Genomic DNA, 12,049 nt, shown 5'->3' with positions numbered 1-12,049 from the left:
TTATAAAAACTGCAGGAGCCCTTTTGTACTGTGCAGTGCAAGAGTCTCATTAGCTAAACTTCTGCTCAGGAAGGTTCTAGATAATGAGATAGGGCAAGACAGCCATGAGACAGCAGCAGGGAGCTTGGCTGGCAGAGGGAAACAAAATGCTCCCTCAGGGGCTCCTCAAATAAGGGGAGCAGCAGGCAATGTTAAAAGGACTTGCACAACAAGGGCTTTCAAGGGTCAGGTCCATAGGAGGGAAGGGTTCTTGCAGCACTTAAGGATGCATGATGCTCTGGAGTGGAAGGTTAACTCCTTATTAGGAACTGGGGTTTGGGAAATGCCAAAAAGTGCATATGTGGGAAGCAGGGTCCCAGATTTATTACAGAGGGAGGGAAAAAAAAAAAAAGAAAAAAAAAAAAAAAAAAGAAAGAGGCTGTCCAAAAACATTAAAAAGAAATGGCTAGATAAATCACATAGCCTGTAAGTTCCAGAACAACTGCAGTGTTTTGCTTAAACATGCACAATATTGATTCTTAACCGTAAGAGTATTTGATTTTTCTAAGCCAAGGAATTGAGCAGGATACAGAACACATCTGTCCATGTGCAGAGCAACAGGCTGCAATGCATAAAGTCCCTTATTCCATGAAGTCCTGCAAGTGAGTGTTCTGCAGATTTTGTCTGGTCTTATCTAGACTTTAACCTGTAAAACTCATGACAATATGAAAGAGATCATTATCAGTTTTCAGAAAGATAAATGAAGCACACACAAAGGAAGAGATTTTCCTACCACCATAGAGTTGCTATATGGCAAGAAACCAATTTTTTCTGCATTGCAGCCAAGTACCCTGCTTTGAAACCATACTGCTTGACAAGAATAGGATCTCCTTTGTTGTTTAGACAGTCCCAACCTTTCATTAAGTCACTTATACCCATCACAAGGCTCCTGTGGCTTTCCAGATTAGAGTAGATACTATGAATGTAAATCAAAATTTTGTTGAGCATATTATTGCTATAAATGAATCATAATTTGTTTCAAAGGTTAAGCATGAAGGGGCTTTACTATGGATTCACAGCCTTAGGAGACCACTTTCTCCACAGTGCACTTCTCAGTACAGAATGACTGTTACAGGGTTACGTGCAGTACCTTGACTGCTGTTGTGAGCCTTCCCCCTACTTATCAAAGACTTCCAGAAAAGAACACATTTATTTACATAGATATTTCAAAAAAGATACCCAAAATGGAAGCTACAGAATTCTTTAAAGTGTCACAAGTACCACAGATGTACTTTTCTCTTCAATCTGCCGCTTAAACTCGTGTCTTTAACCTTTAAGTATCCATCCTCCCCCCTGCTCCCAAACAGCCTCAGGAAAATATGCTGAAAGAGTGCAAATCCACTCTTGGCATAGCTCCACAGACCATTGGAAGTGTACCAGGGACAAATCTAACCCCTGCCTTTAGTGCAACATGGTGCTTAACTGCATTCATCTTGGCAAACTTCCAATTAAATTATAATGAATGCTGTTAGAAAGTGTGTGTTTGGTTGGGGGTGGTGTTTCTTTTGTTCTTTTTTAATAAAAGCACTCTAAATATTCATTACCACCCACACTGCTGCTCTAGTGTCACAGAAAGAAGAAAGAAATTGCTTGGATATTTTCTATAGGCAGCTATCCACACTGCTGAACTGCCATTTAACCTAAAAAAAACCACTAACAAATTTGTACAACTAATGATATTTCAAAGAAGACATGCTATGGAAAATAACAAGCACATAGTGGTGGACCAGGTAAGCAGTTAAATCCAATGAAGTTATTTATGTCTAGTATCAATTAAATTTGACACTTATTCTGGGAGTCATAGGGTTGGTGAAACTCACCCCATGAGAGACAGCACCATATATTAGCTTTGTCCTAGCAGTGTCCCATCTCCCTATCAGAAACATCAACAAATCCCTACAATTTGTTAGGCACTGTAAGAGTAGCAGGTAAAATAAGGATGGAAGGATGACTCATTCACCTTTTTATTTTCCAATCTGAGAAAACAGCTTTAGGGAGGAAAAAGAAAAATAAAATAAAACAAATCAATGTTAATTGGCTCTCTGTATAGCACACAGGAGAGCAACACCTTTAATCCTAGGGAACTGTCATTCACAAAGCGGGGGAAAGAAACCTACCGCACATTCACACATTTGCAAGGATCAGCTGCCTTTGTTGCAGAAAAGCCTTTGACTACAAATAGGCTCCCCAGGACCCTGATCTTAGGACACACAGACTTTTCAGGGCTTGACTCTTTACTGAGACAGCTGAGGCTTATGATGCAGTGCCAGAAAATAGATTGAAATGCAAAGCATACTGAGATGTGGAGCAGGATTCAGACAGCCACTAATGGGGGACAGGAACAGTCTTGTACAGTTTGTGCTTCCCACTATCTTCATTTTTACTCATTGTGGCTGTGAAGAAACATCAGTGTCACTGGCTATCTTGGGCAAACTTCTGAACAGAAAAAAGAAAATCTTTCAAATGGTGACTACGACACTCTTCTCACTGTCCTCACATGAGCTGGGTTTGCCAAATCCTATTTAAAATAGTTCTATGGACATGCCTAAAAAAAAAAAATCACCACACACACCAAAAACACACAGAAAAAATGTGCAAGTTAACTCAGCCTGTCTAACAGATGGCAGTCAGGTTAACCCAGCCTGCCTGATGCTCACTGCCTGCGGGATGTAGGATGTCAGCACAAAGAGACAGGTTTCTTTCCATCTTCCTTTGAACAACTTCAATCTGCATAATTCAGGCAGTTCCTTTTGTTCACTGACCAAATATGGGAATATGCAGGTAGTGACCTAGTCCTCTTAGGACAGAAATCATAAGATCACAAGGAAACAAGGAAATTACATCTGCCTCCAGCTAGGTGTTAGGCTATTAATAATTATTCCCATACCTGCTGCTCACTTTTTGCTTAAGAACCAATAGGGCAAAGAGTCCACCTAGGAAAGCCCCAGCTCTGGTCCTTGGGTGCCAGTGAGCCCGACAGATGTAGGCCCTGCCTCCCACAGGCATCCTCCCCACTTATTTTATGAACGTGCAAGACCTGTGATTCTGTGATATCAACCACAGCTTCATTGTTAGCATCCTCTGATCTTCACCAGAGATGAGAAGAATTGTTGCCCTATCTACACTGATAAGATTTTTTGTGGTTTGGGGGTTGGTTTGTTCATTGTTTTTGCGGGTCTTTTGGGGTTTTTTGTTTGTTTGTCTGGGTTTGTTTTGTTTTGTGGTGTTTGGGGTTTTGTTTGGGTTGGGATTTTTTTTTTTTTGAAATCCAGGCATGGTCCAGGTCCACGGTCCACCTGGTCCTGGAAGCTTACCTTGAAATCCTGGTCATGCTTCCTCCCAACCAAGAACCTTAAATGCCATGCATCTGGAAACGTTAACAGAAGAAGGGCAGCCAGGGAGAGACCTCTGCATTCTGATGGCAGGATCCTAACTAGTAGACCTGCATCCTACTCCACCAGAGAGGGGAGCAGAATAACAGAATGTTAGGGATTGGAAGGGATTTCAAAAGATCACCTAGTCCAATCCCCCTGCCGGAGCACGAACACTTAGATGAGGCTACACAGGAAGGTGTCCTGGCAGATTTTGAATGTCTTCAGAGTAGGAGACTCCACAACCTGCCCTGGGCAGCCTGTTCCAGTGTTCTGTTGCCAACACTGGGAAGAAGTTTCTTCTCAAATTTAAGTGGAACCTCTTGTGTTCCAGTTTGAACCCATTACCCCTTGTTCTACCGCTGGTTGTCATCGAGAAGAGCCTGGCTCCATCCTTGTGACACTCACCCTTTATATATTTGTAAACATTAATAAGGTCACCCCTCAGTCTCTTCTTCTCCAAGCTAAAGAGACCCAGTTCCCACAGCCTTTTCTCATAAGGGAGATGCTCCACTCCCTTACTCATCTTTGCTGCCCTGCGCTGGACTCTCTCCAGCAGTTCCCTGCCCTTCCTGAACTGAGGGGCCCAGAACTGGACACAATATTCCAAGTGCAGTCTCACCAGGGCAGAGTAGAAGGGGAGGAGAACCTCTCTCAACCTACTAACCACCCCTCTTCTAATACACCTCAGGATGCCATCAGCCTTCTTGGCCATAAGGGCACAGTACTGACTCATGGTCACCCTGCTGTCCACCAGGACCACCAGGTCCCTTTTCCCTACATGAGGCCATCGGTGCTGTCTGTGTTCACATAAGCATTCCAAATACCTGGCCACAACCTGTGTGACCACCACATACATGTTTGTGCCTGCTGAGAATATGCTTTCAGTTTCACTACTGGACCTGGAGACAAGGAGCTGCAGCAGCCTCACCTATCTCAAGCTGTGGGAACAAGCAGGAAATATTTTCCTTTAATGCTTCCCAGACCTTACAAGTTCAGCCTGCAAGGACAAATGCCCAAGCAATTAACAAATTATACTCGGAGACACATCCAGTCTATTACATCTGTCTCTTTTCTTTCCTGTTGTCATCCACTGCTCTATCCTGCCCAGCAAACACACCTCAGCAATTTTAGTCCAGACCTCTCCAGCCTGCTTCCCCATCCTACCAGGCCTGTTGTGCTACTCTACCCTTGCCAGTGGCTGAGGAGGACTCTAACAACCAGGACAGGCTACCTTAAATTTTTTTTTTTTTTCCCCTTCTCAATGCAAGTGATTTCTTTGGAGACAAGTTCAACTGCTATTCTCAGATTTTTTTAGAAAGGATGAGTTGGTGTAACTTAGGTTAAAGACTAGTATTAAATATGTTCCATGGTACACCCTAAGTGCAAAGTTTACAGAAAGCTGAGATATTCTAATCACAGTCTCTACAGAGCACAGGAAGTTACACCGGTCTTTACTCAGCTCAAGGAGACTAAACTGTGATTAGTTACATCACAGAAAAACAAAGTTGTAATTTAACTGTTCGTTCATTACATCACACTTATAATTAGTCACTGTATTTTGGCATAAATTCCAGTAATGAAGAAACCTTGCAGTACTTAGATAAAGCACTAGAAAGCAAGCTTTTAAAAATCCTTTTTCTTCATTTAGGAAGGTATAATGACTGTCAAATTCTACAACAGAATTATACTAGTAGTTACCAGCTAAAGGAGAGAAGAAATTTTAAATGGAAATTCTGTTGGACATGGATGCTTCTGGACCACTCTTTATTCATAGTTCAGGTCTTTTCTCTCCAGTGGCCACATCTATTGGAACATCTCATTGGGCTTTGTCTATTCACACAGACAAGTTAACTTAAGAGAGCCGTGAGATGTCTCCAGTCATTCACTTAACCATACAGATCAACTACTTAAAAAAAAAAAATGTTTTACCAGGCATCTAACTCTTCTGGAGACCAGAGGTGCTGCATCAAGAGGGCTCTTCCTTGGATTATCATTTAGATTCTACCACTCTTTAGGGAAAACTCACACCCTTAGCTTGAAAGGAAAATAAATCTTCCTTGACAAAACAGACTTCCAGTATCGTAATCCCTTAAAGGGACACTAGCCTTCTCAAAAAAACAAAATAAAAATAACCCCACTCAACTAAAGAGAAGACAGAAAAAAAAAAAATGGGAAAAAAAAAAAAGACACACAACAACAACAAATAAAAAATTAACAGAAAGAACCACAAATACAGACACAAAACAAACAAACACCACCACCCAGTGTCCCCACACTTCCTGGGTGCAACAACTTCAGCTGGAGGACCAGGAAACAAACAACAGCCAACCCGTTCTTTTTAAGCTACGAGGCTGAACCACTGATGGCAGAGACTATTTTTGAGGAGTAAGCCTGAGGGCTCAGAGTTACCCTATTATTTTGGCCATTCCTTCTATGATTCACTTTCCCAAGACACCTTTCAAGAAGACTTTTGTAGGAGGAACATAAAAAAATAACATCCTGGCAGGCCTCCAAAACTGACAATCCTAGCACAGGTCTCAGATCCCCTACTAAGCCAGCATGGAAGATTGTGAAGACCACCCTCAGGTCCCACCAAGCCTTTCAGCATATTACTATGGAGTCTGCCCATCTCCTGGCAGGCCTGGATCTCAGTAGAGTTTTGATTACCTGAGCCACAGCCAAATGTGAGCGAAGCAGCATTCTTTAGCAGGAGAATTTATTAGCTCTAGTAGCAATTTCTTAATGTCTATAACACTTCACGAAAACAGGGAGCAACAGCCTGACAATCTTAACCTCCCACCTCACCACCACCTTTGAAGTAAAGAGAGCAAAAGGCAGATAAATATCACTCTAGTTATAAACATCATAGGAGTAATTATGAATCAATTGCAATCCTTTCAATGCCTGACTCCAATTTATTTTTCAGATTTAAACACGGCAAGTATGACCTCAAGTGAGATAGGAAGCCACATCTGAAGTGGCAGAGAATAACCACATTCCCAATTGGAAGAAAAATATTTGGAAAATATTGTAGCTTATTGTACTGCTAACTTTGTAGGTACTCCTCCGTATCTCACTTTGATGAGTTATTAAAATTACCCAGACCATTCTCATCCACTGGAAATGCATTATTTAAGCTAGGAACATGTAATTGCAATGCAAAAGAGGTTTTCATGGCCCTGTATTTAGTTTGAGCACGTGGTACTTCAACAAACTTTCTTTCACTTAGAAGTTCCTGAGTCTTTACCTCTCATGAGGACATTACTGAGTTAATATCAGGCAAAAGTGATAGATTTAAAGGTTACCTGCCACACACAGGGAAAACAAAATAAAACACACCTCAAGCAGCAACACTCATTTTTTGTCTATTTACAGACACATGAAATACACACATAATGTCACCCAAAATCCCAAGCAAATGGATGTTTAAAGCCATTCTAATAAGAGCAAATAAAAATAAATGTCAGCCAACTGAAAATATCTATTTTGCCTTTTAGCTGCAGTTGATGCTCTGCTCTGTCTTCTGCACAAATTTTGAATAAGCCATCAAAAGACAGGGATTATTTTCATTAATCACCAGTTCTTTCCTGTTGGCAGCAGTTCCAATCTACGGGATTACAGAGAGCTTTTTTTATGCAGACGTGGATTTACTGAGGAAGAAGATGGATCTGGCCCCTTCCCTCACCCCTACTTGATGCTGTACACGGATGCTCCTGTGCCCCAGCCAAACTGCAGCGGTCCTCACCCACCTCTTTTCATCTAAAGTCAAAAGCAGCTGTACAGTTTTCACAGAATTACTGACTCACTCCCCTGGAGGGTAACAGTGCGTTACCTCCACATTCTCAACAGTTAAACCCACCCTGATGGGTTTAAAAACTTAACCTATTGCCATGAAGCTCTCACATTTGTCCTTGCAGCAGGTTTCGCCTCGGGTATTTGTTTAAGACCTGAGCTGCAAGAACTCCTGTATGTATTTAATCTACCCCAACACCATTTATGTATGAATCACCTCCTCAGTATCTCCTGCTCTTCCCCACACCCCACCCCCCTACCCCCCCCAATCTCTTACTGAATATTGTTTGGGTTTTTTTAAGGAGTGCTTTTGGAGAAGCTGATGTTCTGAAGATTTTTCTTAATCAAACATCTAATACTTAGTTGCATACAGAAGGACTTATGGTACTGTTAACCAGTTTCTATCAAAGTTTCCAATTCAGATTTGTACCACATTTCTGACGTACACATAGTGAAACAGCATTTAGGTTTACAGTTAAGTGTAGTTCAGGGAAAAGGAGAACTGAGGTGTGATGAAAATGGACACTTTTTACAAAAATATACAAAAATACAAGGGGAAAAATATTATCAAACTTGTCATAGCAGTTGAAAAAGGCAGAGATCTGCCTTTAAGTCAGGTGGGTTTGTTTTGTTGGTTGGTCGCTTTTTTAGAAAAGTGACATAAGTCCATTTTTTGGAAGCTGTGTATTAGAGTAGCTCTGTCACCTGCAACATCCTGCCTGCCAGCTCTCTCCCTCCTGCCTCATGGAACAGCTGCTCATGAGTAGGAGCTCCCATTTGGTCCATTGATTGCAACTGTCACCCACCACAAACCATCACCTGTCACTTTGTCACAGCAGCAGCTGGCAATACTGCCTGGCACTGGTACATGCTGTGTTCCCTTTCACTGCTGGCACAGGTCAGAAAGGTGCAGGATGGGAGGCAACCCTTGATGCTGCAGCCACTCTTGCTACCATCTGATGGCCACAGAAGGTTTGTAGGTAACAGACTGCTAACAAAGCACAGACTTCCTCATGGCAGTGAAGGGCAAGCAGTCCTCTTCTTCAGCCAGGTCTTCTCTAGGCAGTAGAACATTTTGCAAGTGTTCAAGTGGCTTGTGTTGCTCTGACCACTGGTATCAGCAACTTATTTCCACGTAGTATGGTTTATATTAACACTTCTGGAGATATTAATTATAGCAATAATCATAAATAGTTAAGCAAAGATGCATCAGGTCAACTACAAGCAATAATATCTTTTTCCACATCAGCTGTATTGGGAAAAGATTACAGAAGAGGCTTGTATTTGTTTTCTGTAAAAACAAATTTTTAATCTTTGCATTTTGTCACCTACACTTTAAATTATAATAAAGCAAGTATTTTCAAGGTCGGTTAAATCATGCCTTGTGATGTTCACATTTTTTGCAAGCTGTTTATATTTTAAGCTGACTCTTTCAGTTGTATAACCTGGCTCCATATCTCAGAAATATACAATTAAACTTCACTGATCTCTGCAAAAGCTTAAAAACAGCAATGCTCACTTGAAGATCTCTATGGATATTAAATACTGAATAAATCTGGATATGTAACATATTTCTTATCCCAAAGTAACTTCCCTGAAGTACAAGGTAAAACAACATTGTTCACCCCTTCTCCTGCAATTTTTTGAAAAGTTCAGCTGTATTCAATCTTTTTAAGAGTGGCACAAAAGTTTTATTTGTGTTGTTCTCAGAAAATATTTCCTACCTCCCTCAAAATTCTCTCTGGAGGCAGATGTTTACGTACAGTCATTTCCTTCAAGCAATTCATTCACTGAAAAGAAAAAGTGTGTACCAACGCCCAAATTCCTCTACATTCAGGGAAAAAGAGGCATGCTGCAACTTATTTTTCCTTAGTTCCAAGGCTCTTTCCAGACAGTATTTACCCCAAAGGCATTATCAAAACTTTTTCCAAGGACCATTTCTACAGCTCTCATTTGACTATACAGTTCATTTTCTGCAGCTTCTTTCTGTCATTTGTCATCAAAACAAAGCCGGCATGGTTCTGTTTCTGGCTAGAATTTCAGTCCCCTGAGTTTGACAATATTTTTAGAAAAAAGTAACTGAATCCACTCAAAAAAGCATTTAACAGCTTCTGAAAAGTCATTACATCTACCTGAGGTTTTAGCCAGTCCACAAAGAACTGACAAAGCTGATCCTAAATGCATCAGCTGCTATAGATTTCTTTCAGGCAGTCCCATTTAAGATACTACTAACCTTTTTCACATGGCTTTTGATAGATTATCATTATTTGGCAGTCTGCAAGTAATAACCCCTCAAAAAACAATTTTAATACAAGACTGAGAATATTGAAAAAAAAAAAAAAAAAAAACACAACACACACCACAGAGTAGAAGGACTGACAAGTAACTTATAACTGAGACGTTTTACCTCAAACAATGAGTCAACGGTCTCAGTAAGCATGCAGCTTTTCTTTCTCCACAAAGTTATTTTTTGCTCATTCTTTGAAATGGAAAAACATTGTATCTATTACTGCTTCAATATCTCTGAAAGCTTTTCTACCTCTCAGCATAAATATAGCTACATAAATTATATCTCAAAACTGTCAGTAGCACATATGAATTTTTGTTATTTGACAAAAGTCCCAAGAAAATATTGGGTTTTGCTCAAAACCATCAGTTAAGGGCTCTGAAGTTTGGAGGCATTTTGGGGGAGAGAGGATGTTTGCTTTTTTCCAAGTCTTTCTAAGAACAATAAAAGTTGTTCAGAGGGGTGGTATTGAATTTTCAGAGGCAGATGAGACACAGTGCACAGATGAAGGTTTTGGAAAGCAAATATCATGTGCTTCCTTTCCCATCACTTCTGCAGGAAGGCAGATTGCATGGTGAAGATTTCCCAAGTGCTGATAAGCTCCAGAAGCCAATGTTCTGTTGAATCTGCAAGGACTGATAGACTTGGGCCACAAGGTTCTGCTTGACCTGTAGGAGGCCACTAGCACATACCAGCATCAGCCAGGGGTTGTCCAAACCAGACCATGTGGAGACAAAGCCACGGGGACACCTACACACCTGCTGGAACCAAGGACACTCCAAGCAGCTGCCTGGCAGCCCCTGGGGCACAGACACCCCCCTCTGCATCTGAGCATCCAGCTTGGGTTGGCCCATCAGCTGTGGCTCCACCAAAAGCACTTCAGTGAACATGGGAGTGAGGTACACCAACAAATACGTGCATGTTTTGTTTGAACAGCTACTTACTAATTACCATCTAATGAATGAAGGCATTATTAATAACACTGGTGATCTGTGTTTTACACACACACTAGGGAGCAGGAAATTCATAATGCATACAGTTATACAACATTTATATCTTTATAAAGAGAAAATTTGATCAGATATTTCCACTGATGTTTTATAAACACATTTACAGAGGTATTTACCTGCAGACCTCTATGTCAGTTTAGCACATGTACTTAGTCTCCAAAAAATACTTTCTTGAGCAATAATTATTGCTAATATACTATATCCTAAAACCTTATTGTTTTCAGCTACTCTGCAGTTTCCATTTCAGAAGCACACAGTACTAGCTTTTGTTATTTCCTCTTCCTGGTTTAAGCCAGCAATTCTACACTTGCACAACAAAAACTCATTTAGAAAAAATAAATAAATAAATAAATAAATTAAACAACAAAAAAATACCAAGTTCAAATTCAGAGAATGCTATTAGAAAATATCCACATAACCAGATACTTCCACACCTAGTTACTTTTATATGCATTGACATAATTCTAATTTGTTAATCTGCTGTCTGCATGTACATTGCTTTAAAGAAATTGGCACTGTATCCAAGCTCCATGTCATATGTAAATCTAAGTGAAGATCAACTCATTTAGCAATTCCAATCTAATTCAAAAGAAAATACAACAGGCTACCTGCTTTCAATAGTACCATGCTGATCAGCATTAGCTTTGCTAACATTACTGTCTGATTGCATCCCTTATCAGTCTCAATCATCTTGCCTGGCGTCAGTGTCCAGGCAACCAGCCCAGTTACCTAGGTTATTTTGTCTATTCTGTTTGAGTGCTGAAGAGACCATACTTTTTCTTCCTATTTCCTGGAACATCCCCAGACTTACAAGATTTTTATTTGAAAGAAAATCACAACCAATAATAATGGTTGTAACAGTTCTTAGTAGAATTTCTCTGTGGACATTAAAAAAATGTTAATAGTAGCAGTTGGAAAGTTGCCACAGCGCTGTGAAGATCTGTGTTTGATATACACTAACATGCATCTATCCTTGCCACTGAATAGCAGAAACATGAATATTACAGATTCAAGATATTTAACTGGTAAACATGGTTGTGGCAGTTTATTGTGTTACTATCTGCAGCTGTTCATCCCATACCTTGCTTCCTCACAGTTAATATCCTTGTAGCAGGAGTGAAAAATCAGAATAAGCACTCAGATCCCAGCTGTCCCAGTTCGCAGCATATTGTCCCAGCCAGAGACCCACAGTCAACATCAATTTACACTTAAGTGCAGCAGCCAAGTCACAAGTATTCAAGTTCCTCCTCTTGCACTGGCGACTGCGTGGACATTGCTGAAGGAAAACACAAACTATTACGGCTTCTTACTTTGCTAGCCATTTGTAAGTGGTCTAAGTAGGAAAATGGTGCTTTGAAACTGTCAGCTGCTAAACTTGGTCAAAGAGGTTTTTGCCTCTTTGCTTCCTGGGAGTTGTCCTGTAAGTTGTCATCCATTAAGAGCTGGTTGTTTTCTTCTTTTAGGTTTGCTTTACAGGAAATATTGCCAGTGAAACTTTATTTTTTTTTTCTATTATTAAAAATAAGTGTGTGTTTTTACTTTAACGA

Source organism: Streptopelia decaocto (genome assembly GCF_964273445.1).
Source record: "Streptopelia decaocto genome assembly, chromosome: 2".
In the NCBI taxonomy this organism is placed as follows: domain Eukaryota; kingdom Metazoa; phylum Chordata; class Aves; order Columbiformes; family Columbidae; genus Streptopelia; species Streptopelia decaocto.
The sequence above is the reverse complement of the archived record's forward strand: the minus strand, read 5'-3'. Positions refer to the sequence as shown.